The following is a 6,390-nucleotide window of genomic DNA, read 5'->3' as shown; positions in this document are numbered from 1 at the left end:
TTTCTGCTCTACCCCACTTAGAAAGTCTAATGCATGAATAATGTTCCATCTGCACAATGGTCAAATGTGACTAAAATTGATTTCAGATGTACCACATGGAGCAGCACAGACCTTAACAAGCTTAGCGACATAGGGGACCTTGTCAGGAATCTGTACAAAATTCATGATACAAGAAATTTGTATAAATGAGAATCTGGGACAAGGAAGAATGGGGGTTACGTTACAAGAAACTTTTGTACCAAGTAATCAAAATGAATCACATACTGAAGGCATTCTCAAGTAGAATATAACAAAGTTTAGTCACATTAAATTTATAATAAACACGTGAAACATGTCAAATGTGCAGCTATGTATCCTGACTATTTAAGTTTTCTGGATGCATGAATAAAACGCAAGCAATGGGAGCAAAACAGCCTTCTGCTAACATGCTTAGTTGGATAGATTTTTTTTTTTTTTGCCTGCAGCCCCAATCTTCCTACAACCTACCTTTGTCAATAACTGAGTAGTATATCCCACCTGCATCCATGACGGGCTGGTGTTGCTCTAGGCTCCCTCATATCACTCCTAAAATTCTAGATCTAGTGATCCAATGTCATCTGGTAATTCTGCAGAGGAAAGAAAGGAAGAGTTAGAGAAATAATATTCCACGCTATCTTTCCTCTTCCAATAGCAAATGCTCTGTGACACTGCAGTGCTGGAGGGAGTTGATATATAGAGAACTGCTCTAGCCTCTTGATTCTCCATCATGTTTTTGCTCGTGTAATTCTGTAATCATTCTGAGAAGCCATATCAAACTAAGCAACAGGAAGAACTTGTGTTTGATTCATATTCAACAGGAGGGAAACAAAACGTTACAGCAGTGCTTTACTTCAGCATTGAAAAATGCCATTTTATTCTGCTTGCTCTGTTAGACTCACGCTTGTTTCACATCTTGAGGGCTAATTTAATTCTCCTTATTGGGTTCATCCAGGTTCAGCATAACATGAACAACCTGGCAAAAACTCTCTACAGATGTATCTGGGGGAAAAAAATCAAAATACATTTATTGATTGTTATTCCTCAAAATAAGACAGTTTTCTTACATAGACTATACCATATTTAATATGCTTTATTGTCAAAAACCAAAATAGTAAAAATATTTCTTTAAATTATGAATTTTCAAAATAAGCCATAAACATTTTCTATAAGGTTAAATCAAATTACTGAGTTTAAATTATTAATAACAAGCAAGCTTATTTAATCTTACCATAACTATTTGAAAAGCTTGAAGATTTTTTATTGATGACTTTGCAGTCTTTCATTAATGTTTCTAAGGATTAGGCATTTAAAAAATTATTAAAAGAATGAAAAAGGCTGTAAAATAAGTATTCTAAATTTGGGAAATACCCTATGCCAGAACTGGTATCATTAAAAGATCAGGATCACTCTCTGAACAAGCACTTAGAAATATTTTTACCTTTTAACCTGGCCTATAGTTTTCATCAATATGTAAATACCGTTGAGATATTTACACCCATGTGTATTCATTGCACTCTGTTCAACTCATTTCTGGAATATGAAATAATTCATTTCTTGATCAGCACTTTAAATCCTATGACTATAGCAGCCAAACACCTAACAATCAGCAACTGCCATATCCTGAGGAGGCAATAGTGTTTTCTACATTTTTTAGATGGAGAAGAGAGACAGAGAAAGAAGTTTCCTTTAAATTAGGATGTCCAATCTAAAATACTTAAGGATCCATTTTTCAGAGTATTTGCATTTATAGCACAGTGAACATTAAAATCTCTGATTTAATTTACTTCAGACAAAGTCAGTGTCAAATTCTCAAGTTGTAAGTCAAAAAAATTGAGGAAAACAGCATTAACATTTGTTTCAGTGTTTTTAAACATTATTCCCAAACCTTCAAATTGGATAAAATTCAATCTAAACAGTCTCAACGCAGAGACTGTGCTCTGAAATCCTCCTCGCCTGTCCCACTCTGTATTTCCCACTATATCATGCATTGACAATTCTGCAGCCTTTGTGAGAATAAAAATATTTTTTAATGTATAAAACCATTTCCACATTCATGGGGTTGGTTCAGTCTCAGACACGTCATTCCCAACAAGGGTTCAAAATGTTAAGTCTTGTGTTGAAGAGTATACAATTCACAATTCATTTAAAAGGGAAAAATATACTTCCTCAGTTTTAACAGGTCTAAACTTGAGGTTTCATTTTGCAATCTCGGTTTCCTTTGGTTGCATTTTCTGTGAATAGCTTTCCCCATGCCTAAACAAACAAAAAGCAAACCCCCAAAATTCCCAGTAATTTAATCTTGAATTTCCATCTCAGGCCCCACAGCATCTCCTCCGATTAGCTCAGGTTATGGGTTTCCAGACTTAAGAACGCGTAACGGGAGGCTGAAGGGAAGGTATGTAGTTTGATATACCATCCTGTAGCGAAACCCTGGCTCAGCTGAACAGCTGAGAACTGACACAGCAAGGCCATAAATGATGAAGTCTCAGAAGAGGCTTATCACATGTCAGAACGTAACTGTATATGCAGAAAATCAACCCTCAAACCAACAGTTCCAGTTTCAAATAAGTAATTGTTTTTTCCATATCTAGTTCCCCCTTTTGCATTTCATAAAATCAGAAATTTGATCTTTTAACATATGAGTGACATGAGAACTGTGAGGATGTGGAGTTTAGCTGCACAGGAATAATAAAGCCTAAAGCTTCTTCCCTACTTCCCTATGAGACGATTGTTTCAGAGATCAGGCTTCTAAGTAGCCTCACATAATATGTCTGAACCAATATGCTCTGTGCAGGAAGGCATTCAGGCACCATAAATTCATGAACTAAATGGTCTGTCAGTCACCAATTTAGTACAGTGATTTATTCTTACATGTTGCAATGGCATTATAAGCCACATAGTACTTTACCTTGAAAGAAAACAAGAGCGGCATTTTTCAAATCAGGTTTAAATTTATACATTGATTCCATAATGTCTCAAGCTGCTTTCTCTAACTCACTTCAAGATTTTGATTATGGAACCATAGAATTTAAAGACAAGCAACTGAAATAAAAGTTAATATAATAAAACCAGTTAAGTGGGTTTTTCTACCCTCAGTCAATTCAATTTTCACAGATAGAAAACAGAAATAATTCAAATAGTCATTCACTCAGTCTTCTTTTCCGGATTTTGACATACTTTGTTTTGCATTCTCTTAAATGCATCACACTTTAAAGCATTTAGGGATCAAATTCCCTGGCATATAGAGAATCTTCAGTATAGATTTATACAGAGGGGACTGCAGCAGCTTGAACGATGGAAGCTAATAACATCAACACAGCATGCGTATGATTTTATGCACAGAAACTTGGCAAGAGTAAGAGTGTTTTTAGTGGAATGCGGCTATGCTAATACTCCCTCCTGTGAATAGCTCCTTTTCACTGTATAATCAAGATCTCCATGCAGTGATCTGAGATGCCTTTTCACAGAGCTGCTTTCAAAAATGAAATTATCTTCATTATTATTAATTTTATGAAAATAAATTGCCTTGGAGTTTAGTGCTAATTACTGTCCCTGTCATAGAGCCCAATAAGGGGAGGTGTAGAATTTTATGCAATAGAATCTCAAAGATACGGGCTACAACCTCGCAAAGTAATAAAATGACTTCTAATAAGCATAATAGAAACCTTGAGCTAAAATGTCTCTAGTCACAATTACCTCACAACAGAACACAAAGCAGAGCATATTTCCCCTTTTATTTTAAACTCCAGTTATACTATTTCCATGTTCAGGCAAAACTTTAGAACAAATAGTACCCTTCGTCTACTTTATTTTACAAGTTGTCAACAAGCATATGTGGCTGACAAGGAATCCACATGTGAATTTTTGCATGTCTGGGGTTTTATTTGCTTGTTTTGGAAGTAAGTTTATTGAAATACTATGGAAATAAGTATTAAAAGGCACATATGAAAATCCATTAAGTCTCAGAAGTTTCTGCCCTGATTTCACCTATAGATAAAGGGCTCAGGAACATGGGAAAAGTCACTAACCTTGATTCCTGTTATCACTTAAGAGCAGGCCAGATAAGCTCTTGGATCAAATTTAAGATACTTCAGTCTAAAATCACCTGCCAAGTGCTCAACCACAGGCTTAGGTTGAGCTTACTGTCTAAGACAATATTGTCTTACGTGTCACAACTTGATGGCAGAAGCACATGAAATAGGAATGTTGACACAGTGTCATATACCCACTCCTCAGAATGGCTTTTGGGGGATTCACATATAAAATGGAGTCCCAAGACGCTCTGAGCAGTAACCTGAAGAGATCTTGATAAGACTGAAATCCACACAATAGCTTATGGAAAGCTGCAACACTAGTAACAGTTCATCTCCTCAAAAACTAGCAATTTTGAAAATGACTAGTTTTGTTCTCTGACCTTAAAATTAATGAGAAAAAGAAACGAGAAACATCTGAAAATCATCCCCAAACCCACAAAATCCTAATTCATGCTGTTTCATTCAAAGAGAAGTACCAAAAAGCTGTCTGCATGAGAAGAGGTGAAATTGGAAACTCCTGCTGCTTTTAGTGCCTTTCTATCAAATACAGACAGAAGAACTAAACAATATAATACAACATTTCCTACATACAAATAGTTTAATGACTGCTTGGTAAAAGAAATAAAAGTTAAAAGGAAAAAATAGTTTTCTGCATTCTCTCTTCCTCTCTCCCCCATTCAACAAGGGATGTATTAGCTGAAGCTGTTCAATAAATCTTAGAGCTTGCTTAGGCAAGAAAAATTATAAAGAAAGAAAGAAGTTACTAAGAAATCACTGCTTGGGTACTGATGTAAATTTTACTTTATTTCAAAACCAAGCCAAATGCAGAACAAATCATGAAGCATATGAAAATAGCTACCACTTAAACAGTATTGCAAGCAAATATGTTACACTGTGCACCCCTGAGACTTTTTTGTTTGAAAGCAAAGAGCATGTGGATCTGCAGAAACACCACCTTCCTAGTTAGTTGGGTTCTTAAATCTAAAGGATTTATTTAAGAGACTGTATGCAGTGATCAGTCTTATGAAAAACCCACCCCGTTTATTTAATTCTATATCTCTAAAAACACTTTAAACAAATATATCAAACATTTTTCTCACAATTTGAGAAAACAAATGTGAAGTTTCATTAGATATGAAATATTAGGCAAAATAACATAAACATCACATCCATCACAGCCTTATTCAGTTAATTAAATTCAGATGCTCAGCTGAGTAATTTTAATGAGTAGTACTGGACATATTTTCTAGAAGCAGGAGTTCTCAATAATTTATCCTTCTTTCTTGGAACTCAGAAATATATTTTACTATTTGATTTTAAATGGCTATGCCCATAAATTTTTCCCATGAAGCATGAATTATTGTAACCGTGTGTTCACGATTAACAGGTGGCTAAATAGGAGCGGAACAGGGCTAGCATTGTGTTAACTGCAGCTCATCATTAGAAGATGTTAGCTTGATGGAGTCACAGTAAATGCTTGTGTTTTTTTCTTAATCAAATCTCAAATGCAGATCTCCTGTAAAAGCACTTTTTATTTTCAGATGAGTTAAGGTTGCATTTCAACTCACTCACAGTATTCTCAAGTGACTTCATGAAATCACGGAGCTGTTTTTTCATCTAGAGTGGTAGTTGTACTTTTGACCTCAGCAACTAACAAAAAATACTGATTCGGCCTTTTTCTTAGAATGAGGAACTTATAATGGATATTGTTCGATATTCTGTTAAATGAGAATTTGTTATTCTGTAAAATATAACTTCTCGAGAACACGAGATATCAAAACAAAAATTTCTTTGCTCAGAACAACAAGGTCTGTTCAACAAGGTTCTTACCAAACCTTTGCATTAGGCTTTCTTCCTAAAGCTGTGCTCTCTGGTGGCTCAGGTTGTGGCTTGCACTTGTTTCTTGATGTGCCTTTATATCTGCCTTCTACTGCTTGCCTACCCCCCCCCCCCATTCAAAAGAATGATGAGCTGAGGGAATCCTTTTACACCTCATACCTTGAGCAGTCTAATCTTTGTCTTCCATAACATAAATACCTACCCATGTTTTGATCTGGCAACTGCTCATTTTTCAACAGTAAATTGTAATGACTTCTCACAGCTTTCTTAAATTACATATATTCTGTGTTCTTAGCTAAATTACACCTAGCTCATAACCATTTAATACATGCCAATTTTTTTTTCACAGTTAAAAGTGTTGCTAAAAAATGTTAATTCAGCTACTGAAGGCTAGGAAATGCCCCCAAGGTTTCCTTTTCAACCTTGGTTTATCTCCTAGGCACCATTAAATACTGTTAATTTTTAATAGCATGCTAATATTACCCCCCCCCCCCCCCCC

The 6,390-nt window shown here is 35.4% G+C and overlaps 1 long non-coding RNA gene across 1 annotated transcript in view; it reads right to left on the bottom strand.

The window, feature by feature from the left end:
- Positions 1-516: 516 nt before the first annotated feature.
- LOC113480090 overlaps positions 517-6,390 on the bottom strand; it is a 20,751-nt gene continuing 14,877 nt past the window's right edge. The window contains exon 3 of the long non-coding RNA XR_003398429.1: positions 517-605. This is a non-coding gene — a long non-coding RNA (uncharacterized LOC113480090). The remainder of the gene's footprint in view (positions 606-6,390) is intronic.

The sequence above is a fragment of the Athene cunicularia genome (assembly GCF_003259725.1).
Source record: "Athene cunicularia isolate RWA chromosome 4 unlocalized genomic scaffold, athCun1 chr4_part3, whole genome shotgun sequence".
NCBI classification, from domain to species: domain Eukaryota; kingdom Metazoa; phylum Chordata; class Aves; order Strigiformes; family Strigidae; genus Athene; species Athene cunicularia.
This window is presented reverse-complemented; position numbering and strand designations above follow the sequence as displayed.